The sequence below is a fragment of the Coregonus lavaretus genome, assembly GCF_964263955.1.
Source record: "Coregonus lavaretus genome assembly, chromosome: 25".
Taxonomy (NCBI): Eukaryota; Metazoa; Chordata; class Actinopteri; order Salmoniformes; family Salmonidae; genus Coregonus; species Coregonus lavaretus.
In genome coordinates, this window is record NC_140012.1 from 31247689 (window position 1) to 31261441 (window position 13753).

General features: G+C 47.1%; 1 protein-coding gene across 3 annotated transcripts in view; it reads left to right on the forward strand.

The window, feature by feature from the left end:
- Positions 1-13753, forward strand: part of akt3a (v-akt murine thymoma viral oncogene homolog 3a) — a 124359-nt gene that overhangs the window by 77528 nt on the left and 33078 nt on the right. The window lies entirely within an intron of this gene.

Here is a 13753-nt window from a genome sequence, read left to right on the forward strand (position 1 = left end):
CAGGTGTTAGTGTCCTCCCTGCAGCTACACGCCTACCCACCACATCCATCAACACCACAGCACCCAGCCTCACCTTCCTCATCCTCCCTGCTGGGAGTCTGCTGCTCTGCCCCTGGGTGGAGTGAGGGTTTTTAGGGGTGGGGGGCTGTTAGGGAGGGTTAGCGGGCTGTTAGGAGAAGTAGACAGACAGAGAGACATTGGAGCTGTGGGAAACTGGATGGATAGAGTTGTGACAGACAGACAGACACACAGACCAAAGAGGTCAAACAATGGAAGCAAATATACAGTAGGACATGACCATTAGTCTATATACCCTGGCTGTATAGGCCATACACCATATTCCCACAAACCTAAGACATAGCAGCGTGCCTTGAACTGGTCTCATGGGAATATAACCCCAGCACTATATGAATGACATTGGTGCTGACGTAGGCTAGTTCATTTGAATCATAACATTTCATAGAAGATGGCTGCCGTTTTACAGCCCTCTAACCATTTGTACTATTATGTGTGTTTTTCCGCGTTATTTGTAATTTATTTTGTACATAATGTTTCTGCCATCGTGTCTTATAACCAAAAAGAGCTTCTGGATATCAGGACAGCGATTACTCACCTCGTATTGGACAAATATTTTTTCTTCAACGAGGCGGCCGCGAAGGATATCATACAGACACCCGACAAGACCCAAATCCCCGTCATTCGCGTGAGGAAGAGACGGAGATATCGTGGACGTAGATCGGGGTGCCTTGTAAGGATCCGACGGCGAGCGAGTAAACTGCCTCTTCCATCAATCCTATTAGCCAATCTTCAATCATTGGATAACAAATTGGATGACCTAAGATTACGGTTATCCTACCAACGGGACATTAAAAACTGTAATATCCTATGTTTCACCGAGTCGTGGCTGAACGACGACATGGATAACATACAGCTAGCGGGCTATACGCTACATCGGCAGGATAGAACGGCTGACTCCGGTAAGACAAGGGGTGGCGGTCTTTGTATATTTGTAAACAACAGCTGGTGAACAAAATCAAATACTAAGGAAGTCTCGAGGTTTTGCTCGCCTGAGGTAGAATATCTTATGATAAGCTGTAGACCACACTATTTACCAAGAGAGTTTTCATCTATATTTTTCATAGCTGTCTATTTACCACCACAAACCAATGCTGGCATTAAGATTGCACTGAATGAGTTGTACAAGGCCATAAATCAACAGGAAAACGCTCATCCAGATGCAGCGCTCCTAGTGGCCGGGGACTTTAATGCAGGGAAACTTAAATCCGTTCTACCTAATTTCTACCAGCATGTTAAATGTGCAACCAGAGGGAAAAAAACTCTAGACCACCTTCACTCCACACACAGAGACGCATACAAAGCTCTCCCTCGCCCTCCATTTGGCAAATCTGACCATAACTCTATCCTCCTGATTCCTGCTTATAAGCAAAAACTAAAGCAGGAAGCACCAGTGACTCGGTTAATAAAAAAGTGGTCAGATGACGCAGATGCTAAGCTACAGGACTGTTTTGCTAGCACAGACTGGAACATGTTCCGGGATTCTTCAGACAGCATTGAGGAGTACACCACATCAGTCACTGGCTTCATCAATAAGTGCATCGATGATGTCGTCCCCACAGTGACCGTACGTACATACCCCAACCAGAAGCCATGGATTACAGGAAACATCCGCACTGAGCTAAAGGGTAGAGCTGCCGCTTTCAAGGAACGGGACTCTAACCCGGACGCTTATAAGAAATCCCGCTATGCCCTCCGACGAACCATCAAACAGGCAAAGAGTCAATACAGGGCTAAGATTGAATCGTACTACACTGGCTCTGACGCTCGTCGGATGTGGCAGGGCTTGAAAACTATTACAGACTACAAAGGGAAGCACAGCCGCGAGCTGCCCAGTGACACAAGCCTACCAGACGAGCTAAACCACTTCTATGCTCGCTTCGAGGCAAGCAACACTGAAGCATGCATGAGAGCACCAGCTGTTCCAGATGACTATGTGATCACGCTCTCCGTAGCCGATGTGAGTAAGACTTTTAAGCAGGTCAACATTCACAAGGCCGCAGGGCCAGATGGATTACCAGGACGTGTACTCCGAGCATGTGCTGACCAACTGGCAAGTGTCTTCACTGACATTTTCAACATGTCCCTGACTGAGTCTGTAATACCAACATGTTTCAAGCAGACCACCATAGTCCCCGTGCCCAAGGACTCTAAGATAACCTTCCTAAATGACTACCGACCCGTAGCACTGACGTCTGTAGCCATGAAGTGCTTTGAAAGGCTGGTCATGGCTCACATCAACAGCATTATCCCAGAAACCCTAGACCCACTCAAATTTGCATACCGCCCCAACAGATCCACAGATGAAGCAATCTCTATTCAATCAATCAATTTTATTTTATATAGCCCTTCTTACATCAGCTAATATCTCGAAGTGCTGTACAGAAACCCAGCCTAAAACCCCAAACAGCTAGTAATGCAGGTGTAGAAGCACGGTGGCTAGGAAAAACTCCCTAGAAAGGCAAAACCTAGGAAGAAACCTAGAGAGGAACCAGGCTATGAGGGGTGGCCAGTCCTCTTCTGGCTGTGCCGGGTGGAGATTATAACAGAACCATGCCAAGATGTTCAAAAATGTTCATAAGTGACAAGCATGGTCAAATAATAATCAGGAATAAATCTCAGTTGGCTTTTCATAGCCGATCATTAGAGTTTAAAACAGCAGGTCTGGGACAGGTAGGGGTTCCATAACCGCAGGCAGAACAGTTTAAACTGGAATAGCAGCAAGGCCAGGCGGACTGGGGACAGCAAGGAGTCACCACGGCCGGTAGTCCCGACGTATGGTCCTAGGGCTCAGGTCTCTCAGTTGGCTTTTCATAGCCGATCATTTAGAGTTGAAAACAGCAGGTCTGGGACAGGTAGGGGTTTCGTAGCCGCAGGCAGAACAGTTGAAACTGGAATAGCAGCAAGGCCAGGCGGACTGGGGATAGCAAGGTGTCATCATGCCCGGTAGTCCTGACGTATGGTCCTAGGGCTCAGGTTCTCAGAGAGAAAGAGAGAACGAGAGAATTAGAGAGAGCATACTTAAATTCACACAGGACACTGGATAAGACAGGAGAAGTACTCCAGGTATAACCAACTAACCCCAGCCCCCCGACACATAAACTACTGCAGCATAAATACTGGAGGCTGAGACAGGAGCGGTCCGGAGACACTGTGGCCCCATCCGAAGAAACCCCCGGACAGGGCCAAACAGGAAGGATATAACCCCACCCACTCCGCCAAAGCACAGCCCCCGCACCACTAGAGGGATATCCCCAACCACCAACTTACAATCCTGAGACAAGGCCGAGTATAGCCCACAGAGGTCTCCACCACAGCACAAACCAAGGGGGGGGCGCCAACCCAGACAGGAAGATCACGTCAGTAACTCAACCCACTCAAGTGACGCACCCCTCCCAGGGACGGCATGAAAGAGCACCAGCAAGCCAGTGACTCAGCCCCTGCAACAGGGTTAGAGGCAGAGAACCCCAGTGGAGAGGGGAACCGGCCTGGCAGAGACAGCAAGGGCTGTTCGTTGCTCCAGCCTTTCCGTTCACCTTCACACTCCTGGGCCAGACTACACTCAATCATATGACCTACTGAAGAGATAAGTCTTCAGTAAAGACTTAAAGGTTGAGACCGAGTCTGCGTCTCTCACATGGGTAGGCAGACTGTTCCATAAAAATGGAGATCTATAGGAGAAAGCCCTGCCTCCCGCTGTTTGCTTAGAAATTCTAGGGACAATTAGGAGGCCTGCGTCTTGTGACCGTAGCGTACGTATTGGTATGTACGGCAGGACCAACTCGGAAAGATAGGTAGGAGCAAGCCCATGTAACGCTTTATAGGTTAACAGTAAAACCTTGAAATCAGCCCTTGCCTTAACAGGAAGCCAGTGTAGGGAAGCTAGCACTGGAGTAATATGATCAAATTTCTTGGTTCTAGTCAGGATTCTAGCAGCCGTATTTAGCACTAACTGAAGTTTATTTAGTGCTTTATCCGGGTAGCCGGAAAATAGAGCATTGCAGTAGTCTAACCTAGAAGTAACAAATGCATGGATTAATTTTTCTGCATCATTTTTGGACAGAAAATTTCTGATTTTTGCAATGTTACGTAGATGGAAAAAAGCTGTCCTTGAAACAGTCTTGATATGTTCGTCAAAAGAGAGATCAGGGTCAAGAGTAACGCCTAGGTCCTTCACAGTTTTATTTGAGATGACTTTACAACCATCAAGATGAATTGTCAGATTTAACAGAAGATCTCTTTGTTTCTTGGGACCTAGAACAAGCATCTCTGTTTTGTCCGAGTTTAAAAGTAAAAAGTTTTCAGCCATCCACTTCCTTATGTCTGAAACACAGGCTTCTAGCACTCCACACTGCCCTTTCCCACCTGGACAAGAGGAACACCTACGTGAGAATGCTATTCATTGACTACAGCTCAGCATTCAACACCATAGTGCCCTCTAAGCTCATCACTAAGCTAAGGATCCTGGGACTAAACACCTCCCTCTGCAACTGGATCCTGGACTTCCTGACGGGCCCCCCCCAGGTGGTAAGGGTAGGTAACAACACATCTGCCACACTGATCCTCAACACGGGGGCCCCTCAGGGGTGCGTGCTCAGTCCCCTCCTGTACTCTCTGTTCACCCATGACTGCATGGCCAGGCACGACTCCAACACCATCATTAAGTTTGCCGACGACACAACAGTGGTAGGCCTGATCACCGACAACGATGAGACAGCCTATAGGGAGGAGGTCAGAGACCTGGCCGTGTGGTGCCAGGACAACAACCTCTCCCTCAACGTGACCAAGACAAAGGAGATGATTGTGGACTACAGGAAAAAAAAGAGGACTGAGCACGCCCCCATTCTCATCGACGGGGCTGTAGTGGAACAGGTTGAGAGCTTCAAGTTCCTTGGTGTCCACATCACCACGAACTATCATGGTCCAAACACACCAAGACAGTCGTGAAGAGGGCACGACAAAGCCTATTCCCCCTCAGGAGACTGAAAAGATTTGGCATGGGTCCTCAGATCCTCAAAAAATTCTACAGCTGCACCATCGAGAGCATCCTGACTGGTTGCATCACCGCCTGGTATGGCAACTGCTTGGCCTCCGACCGCAAGGCACTACAGAGGGTAGTGCGTACGGCCCAGTACATCACTGGGGCCAAGCTTCCTGCCATCCAGGACCTCTATACCAGGCGGTGTCAGAGGAAGGCCCTCAAAATTGTCAAAGACTCCAGCCACCCTAGTCATAGACTGTTCTCCCTGCTACCGCACGGCAAGCGGTACCAGAGTGCCAAGTCTAGGTCCAAAAGACTTCTCAACAGCTTCTACCCCCAAGCCATAAGACTCCTGAACAGCTAATCATGGCTACCCGGACTATTTGCACTGCCCCCCCACCCCATCCTTTTTACGCTGCTGCTACTCTGTTAATTATTTATGCATAGTCACTTTAACTCTACCCACATGTACATATTACTTCAACTATCTCAACTAGCCGGTGCCCCCGCACATTGACTCTGCACCGGTACCCCCCTGTATATATAGCCTCCCTACTGTTATTTTATTTTACTTCTGCTCTTTTTTTCTCAACACTTTTTTTGTTGTTGTTTTATTTTTACTTTTTTTGTTAAAAATAAATGCACTGTTGGTTAAGGGCTGTAAGTAAGCATTTCACTGTAATGTCTGCACCTGTTGTATTCGGCGCATGTGACCAATACAATTTGATTTGATTTGATTTGAAATATGTGTATGCGACCAATACAATTTTGATTTTGATTTCATTCAATCGGAGTTAAGCAGAGCTGAACGTTCAGTTATAAACTGATGAATCCACACACAGACGAGGACACGTAAGTTCAATGGTGAGCTGGACAACTGCCACTGGCAATAAAAAGAGCAGGGGGCAGAAAGAGTCTGCTTCAAGAGGGTTAAGATAGTGTCTGTCTTATTTTGTGTCTGATTTAGCAACGATGGAGTGTTGATGAATGCAGAATCAGTTGAGTCACCAAGGAGGCCATCATGATGACCCAACACACAACCCACTGCACCTACCACTCTACCCTGTTAGTGTTCTACCACTCTACCCTGTTAGTGTTCTACCACTCTACACTGTTAGTGTTCTACCACTCTACCCTGTTAGTGTTCTACCACTCTACACTGTTAGTGTTCTACCACTCTACCCTGTTAGTGTTCTACCACTCTACCCTGTTAGTGTTCTACCACTCTACCCTGTTAGTGTTCTACCACTCTACCCTGTTAGTGTTCTACCACTCTACCCTGTTAGTGTTCTACCACTCTACCCTGTTAGTGTTCTACCACTCTACCCTGTTAGTGTTCTACCACTCTACACTGTTAGTGTTCTACCACTCTACCCTGTTAGTGTTCTACCACTCTACCCTGTTAGTGTTCTACCACTCTACACTGTTAGTGTTCTACCACACTACCCTGTTAGTGTTCTACCACTCTACCCTGTTAGTGTTCTACCACTCTACCCTGTTAGTGTTCTACCACTCTACCCTGTTAGTGTTCTACCACTCTACCCTGTTAGTGTTCTACCACTCTACACTGTTAGTGTTCTACCACTCTACCCTGTTAGTGTTCTACCACTCTACCCTGTTAGTGTTCTACCACTCTACACTGTTAGTGTTCTACCACTCTACCCTATTAGTGTTCTACCACTCTACCCTGTTAGTATTCTACCACTCTACCCTGTTAGTGTTCTACCACTCTACCCTGTTAGTGTTCTACCACTCTACCCTGTTAGTGTTCTACCACTCTACCCTGTTAGTGTTCTACCACTCTACACTGTTAGTGTTCTACCACTCTACCCTGTTAGTATTCTACCACTCTACCCTGTTAGTGTTCTACCACTCTACACTGTTAGTGTTCTACCACTCTACCCTGTTAGTGTTCTACCACTCTACCCTGTTAGTGTTCTACCACTCTACACTGTTAGTGTTCTACCACTCTACACTGTTAGTGTTCTACCACTCTACCCTGTTAGTGTTCTACCACTCTACCCTGTTAGTGTTCTACCACTCTACCCTGTTAGTATTCTACCACTCTACCCTGTTAGTGTTCTACCACTCTACCCTGTTAGTATTCTACCACTCTACACTGTTAGTGTTCTACCACTCTACCCTGTTAGTGTTCTACCACTCTACCCTGTTAGTGTTTCTTCTTTCTTTATTTTTATTTAACCTTTATTTAACCAGGTAAGCCAGTTGAGAACAAGTTCTCATTTACAACTGCGACCTGGCCAAGATAAAGCAAAGCAGTGCGATAAAAACAACAACACAGAGTTACATATGGGGTAAAACAAAACATAAAGTCAAAAATACAACAGAAAATATATATACAGTGTGTGCAAATGTAGCAAGTTATGGAGGTAAGGCAATAAATAGGCCATAGTGCAAAATAATTACAATTAGTATTAACACTGGAATGATAGATGTGCAAGAGATGATGTGCAAATAGAGATACTGGGGTGCAAATGAGCAAAATAAATAACAATATGGGGATGAGGTAGTTGAGTGGGCTAATTTCAGATGGGCTGTGTACAGGTGCAGTGATCGGTAAGGTGCTCTGACAACTGATGCTTAAAGTTAGTGAGGGAGATAAGAGTCTCCAGCTTCAGAGATTTTTGCAATTCATTCCAGTCATTGGCAGCAGAGAACTGGAAGGAATGGTGGCCAAAGGAGGTGTTGGCTTTGGGGATGACCAGTGAGATATACCTGCTGGAGCGCATACTACGGGTGGGTGTTGCTATGGTGACCAATGAGCTAAGATAATGCAGGGATTTGCCTAGCAGTGATTTATAGATGGCCTGGAGCCAGTGGGTTTGGCGACGAATATGTAGTGAGGACCAGCCAACAAGAGCGTACAGGTCACAGTGGTGGGTAGTATATGGGGCTTTGGTGACAAAACAGATGGCACTGTGATAGACAACATCCAATTCAGACTACAACTATTTCCAATTTGAGTGTTGGAGGCTATTTTGTAAATGACATCGCCGAAGTCAAAGATCGGTAGGATAGTCAGTTTTACGAGGGCATGTTTGGCAGCATGAGTGAAGGAGGCTTTGTTGCGAAATAGGAAGCCGATTCTAGATGTAACTTTGGATTGGAGATGCTTAATGTGAGTCTGGAAGGAGAGTTTACAGTCTAACCAGACACCTAGGTATTTGTAGTTGTCCACATACTCTAGGTCAGACCCGTCGAGAGTAGTGATTCTAGTCGGGTGGGCAGGTGCCAGCAGCGTTTGATTGAAGAGCATGCATTTAGTTTTACTAGTGTTTAAGAGCAGTTGGAGGCTACTGAAGGAGTGTTGTATGGCATTGAAGCTCGTTTGGAGGTTTGTTAACACAGTGTCCAATGAAGGGCCAGATGTATACAAAATGGTGTCGTCTGCGTAGCGGTGGATCTGAGAGTCACCAGCAGCAAGAGCGACATCATTGATATACACGGAGAAAAGAGTCGGCACTTGAAACCCTGGCTTCACATACACTTTCTTGGAGACACAAATCAAGTCCTCCTTCAACCTCAGCAATCCTCAGTTTGTCTCTGTCTACTAATGAGTCATTAAGCAGCAGGTCAAGTTGCAGCGGAGGGTGCAGAGCTGGTGGCCGGGGTAGTGGTAGCCAGGTGGAAAGCATGGCCAGCCGTAGCAAAATGCTTGTTGAAATTCTCGATTATTGTAGATTTATCGGTGATGATAGTGTTTCCTAGCCTCAGTGCAGTGGGCAGCTGGGAGGAGGTGCTCTTATTCTCCATGGACTTTACAGTGTCCCAAAACCTTTTGGAGTTAGTGCTACAGGATGCACATTTCTGTTTGAAAAAGCTAGTCTTTGCTTTCCTAACTGCTTGTGTATATTGGTTCCTAACTTCCCTGAAAAGTTTCATATCGCGGGGGCTATTCGATGCTAATGCAGTACGCCACAGGATGTTTTTGTGCTGGTCAAGGGCAGTCAAGTCTGAGGAGAACCAGGGGCTATATCTGTTCTTAGTTCTGTATTTTTTGAATGGGGCATGTTTATTTAAGATTGAGAGGAAATTACTTTTAAAGAACAACCAGGCATCCTCTACTGACGGAATGAGATCGATATCCATCCAGGATACCTGGGCCAGGTCAATTAGGAAGGCCTGCTTGCTAAAGTGTTTTAGGGAGGGTTTGACAGTGAAGGGTTTGACCGCGGACCCGTTACGGACGCAGGCAGTAAGGCAGTGATCGCTGAGATCATGGTTGAAGACAGCGGAGGTGTATTTAGATGGTAAGTTAGTCAGGATGATATCTATGAGGGTGCCCATGTTTACGGATTTAGGGTTGTACCTGGTAGGTTCGTTGATAATTTGTGTGAGATTGAGGGCATCTAGTTTGGATTGTAGGATGGCCGGGGTGTTAAGCATATCCTAATTTAGGTCACCAAGCAGTACGAACTCTGAGGATAAATGGGGGGCAATCAAATCACATATGGTGTCCAGGGCACAGCTGGGGGCTGAGGGGAGTCTGTAGCAAGCGGCAACTGTGAGAGACTTATTTCTGGAAAGGTGGATTTTTAGAAGTAGAAGCTCAAACTGTTTGGGCACAGACCTGGATAGTATGATAGTGCTCTGCAGGCTATATCTACAGTAGATTGCAACTCCACCCCCTTTGGCAGTTCTATCTAGACGGAAATTTTTGTAGTTGGGGATGGAAATGTCAGAATTTTTGGTGGCCTTCCTAAGCCAGGATTCAGACACTGCTAGAACATCAGGGTTGGCGGAGTTTGCTAACGCAGTGAATAACTCAAACTTAGGAAGGAGGCTTCTGATGTTAACGTGCAGAAAACCAAGGCTTTTACGGTTATAGAAGTCAACAAATGATAGCTCCTGGGAAGTATGAGTGATACTGGGGGCTGCAGGGCCTGGGTTAGCCTCTACATCACCAGAGGAACAGAGGAGGACTAGAATAAGGATACGGCTAAAGGCTTTAAGAACTGGTCTTCTAGTGCGTTGGGTACAGAGAATAAAGGGGGCAGATTTCCGGGCGTTGTAGAATAGATTCAGGGCATTATGTACAGACAAGGATATGGAAGGATATGAGTACAGTGGAGGTAAACCTAAGCGTTGGGTAACAATGAAAGAGAGCATCACTGGAGGCACCGATTGAGCCGGTCTCGGCGTGTATGGGGGGTGGAACAAAGGAACTATTTGAGGCAGTTTGAGAGGGACTTGGGTTTCTACAGTGAAATTGTATAATAAGAACTATCTGGAACAGCAATAGGCAAGGCATATTGACATGGGAGAGAGGCATAAAGCAATCACAGGTGTTATTAGAGAGTTAAGACCACAACTGGTAATGGCGATAAAGTTTGGGCTGAGGCTAAACAGATAAACAGGACAGGGTACTTGTAAAGGAACAGTCCAGCAGGCATCAGCTGTGCAGCTGAGTGATCATAAGGTCCAGTGAACAGCAATATGTGAGTCCGAGAGCAGTTCTAATTGGTTCTACAGCATAGCAAGCAGGAAGCACGGCTGTTGTTTGCGTGTGTTAGCGGGCCGGGGCTAGCAGATGGATCTTCGTGGTCGTCGCAACGGGAAGCCTGTGGAAACCACAGACGATTACGTCGGCAGACCAGTCGTGATGGATCGGCGGGGCTCCGTGTTGACTAGGAGGTCCCGTCCGGTTGACAGAGAGGTAGATAGCCGGGAGATGTGCCTGACTCAAGGCTAGCTCAAGGCTGATTAGCCAACAACAACGTTCATTTGGTTGCAGCTAGCTAGTTGCGATTATCCAGTGTTAAAGGTCCAGTGATTCAGTGATTCCAGCAGAAAATCCGATAGGTTCTGGGTCGATAACGCGCTGTAGAATCCGTTCCACATTGAGTGAGGCGGGTTGCAGGAAAGTATATTTAGTAGAAGGATGAAAAGTGTGATAGGGAAATATATACGTAAAATACAAAAAAATACAAAAAACAGGCTATTTACATGGACACACAAGAGAACACGACCGCACTGCTACGCCATCTTGGAATGTTCTACCACTCTACACTGTTGGTGTTCTACCACTCTACACTGTTAGTATTCTACCACTCTACCCTGTTAGTGTTCTACCACTCTACACTGTTAGTGTTCTACCACGCTACACTGTTAGTGTTCTACCACTCTACCCTGTTAGTGTTCTAGCACTCTACCCTGTTAGTGTTCTACCACTCTACCCTGTAAGCTAGGTCCTGTATATCTTCCTCTACAAACAACAACAGGCATCTGACCAATCAAAGCGCCGCAGCAGCACAAGTCCAACCCTTTTCTCCTTGTGCTCAGTCATACCTCCTATAGGGTTAATATTCCTGCCTGCCACCCTCCGCTGTGCAGCTGTGCCTCTGCCTCTTCAACACAGCACCTTTTCTTTAAACCCACTCAACAGCAGCGAGCGGAGAGTGTGTGTAGGAGTGCTCCTGTGTGTGTGTTTTAGAGTGCGTGTGTTTTAACAAGAGAGAGGCTCTCGTACCCGCAAATGGTTTATTTAGCTGTATTGTGGGGAGAGACAAACAAAGGGGTTATTATTGTGTCTGTGAAGAGATGGGAGATGGGGGGGGGGGGGGGGCAAATAGAGAGGAGGAGGGGGTGTATGTATGCTTGTGTTTTGGGGGCTGCTGATTGGGCGATGAGGCACCGCTGCTGTTGGTTGGGCGATTGTTGACTTGCCATCTGCCGGCAAGAAAAGCAACTCCAGTGGGTGTGTTGGAGAGCCTGTGTGTGTGCGTGCGTGCGCGCATGAAGGAGAGCTTGTGAGGGAGGGGGTGGGTGGGAGGGAGACGGAGAGAGACAGACACATAAACATGTGCAGATGTCGTGCAGCATAATGACTGGAACTTGAGACGCACTCAGTGCCAGGCTGCTGCTGTGGGTGGAGACAGTCTGAGCAGGGTTTGGAGTAGGGAGGTGGAAGTGAGGGGAGGGAAGAGGGGGAGGGGGGAGGGGAGGGTGTGTGTGTTTGGGCTAGGTATTCAGTAGTAGACACTCTCACCTCTTCTCTGTCTCAGATCACATCCACAGTACCCGCTGGGCTGGTTCATCCCTGAGTTCCCTCCCTCTACAAGGCTGAATCTGACAGGACAGGAGCAGTCGTGACTGGGAGAAACTCCCCTGTAGAAACCACTCTGTTATCCAGCTCTGGGTCTTGTTATTGGGGTTTGGAGGGACAGGGGGGCAGGTGGTCTCTTCCAGGGCACGCCACCCCCTAACACACCCCAGTAGTGTCCTCTCAAAGCGGCTGGGCTGGGCTGATCGACAGGGCCCATCCTCACTGTCTACCACCAGGGAGGGCAGTTTACCAGGGTCAAGTCAGGATACGCTTGGGTTGGCAGCCCGGCAAGACACTACAATGACTTGTTAATCGGGGGCAATAAAATGGATCACAAGCAGGATCATTGATGATTCTCCTCAGCATTTCTTTCTTCAAAAAAAAAAATGTAGTTCAAAATCCTCTTATGCACCTCTTACCAACTCAGTGGCTTTGTGGTTAGTGTCCGCCCTGAGATTGGAAGGTTGGGAGTTCGATCCCCGGCCGAGTCATACCAAACATTGTAAAAATGGGACCTGATGCTTGGCACTCAGCATTAAGGAGATAGATTGTGGTTAAGGCCCTGTGATAGACTAGCGCCCTGTCCAGGGGGTGTACTTGTACATAAAGCTGCCTCACGCTACAGAAACAGGAGATAGGCTCATAGGAGCAGGAGCCTTTCTGTGCAAGGCTACTCACTGGAAGAAAATGAATAGGGAGCTCTGTTGTAAGACTTGTTGTTGATGTATTTTTCATAGCTTCCTGCAAAAGCAGTAGTGTGCTAAGTTGTAATGGTGTGATATTATTTCTCTTAAGTGTGTATGAGTTATGGTCTGATGAATTATGAAGTGGTTCTGCTACGGTGGATGGAGAGTCAATGACTAGCAGTGTTTTCTTTCTGCTCTATCTTCTGTGCCTGCCAAGAGCAATTAAGGGAGAGAGAGAGGCATCTCAGTCTGGGCCAAGCTGCTCCTCTTCCTGACAGCACTGCTGTATTGATCTTTTACTCAAGGCAGGATGGAACAAAGAACAGTGCACAGATATATATCCACCACAGCCCAGCTGGCAATATTAGCATCCTTTCTATTCATTCATCTGGGCAAGCTATTAACAATACAGCAAAAATCAATGGAGATTTGCTGCAGATCAACACAGAAGTTGGTTAAGGAGAGGGAGACAAATCTCTGTCTTTAGCTCTGTTTAAAGGTCTCCAGTGGCTGCATGGGGTTCGCAAACTCCAAAAAGACGTTGGACACCCACTACATCAAAAACACCAGCTCCACTTTACAGACAGCAGTTTGTGAGCTCAAGTGCTCTAACTGTCTGGGCTTCAATGAGCTCTCTGAATGGGACCATTTAAATGGGTTTGGCGGGGGTCGGTGGCACTGTTAGTCTCAATTCATTAGTGTTGAGTACAGGGGTGTGGCGTGGGAATGTGGGTGGTAGTGGATTGGGTGTGTGTGATTGTGGGGGAGGCATATGACAGTCCTTGGTTGTTTACTCTGCGGTGTGCTGGGGTACAGGAGATTATCAGGCTGCAATGTTTGTGTGTGTGTGGATATATGTGTGTGTGTGTGTGTGTGGATGTATGTTTAGGGGTCGGGGGGGTTAGTTTACTGGAAGAGAAGGACAGGACACAGCACAAAGCAGTG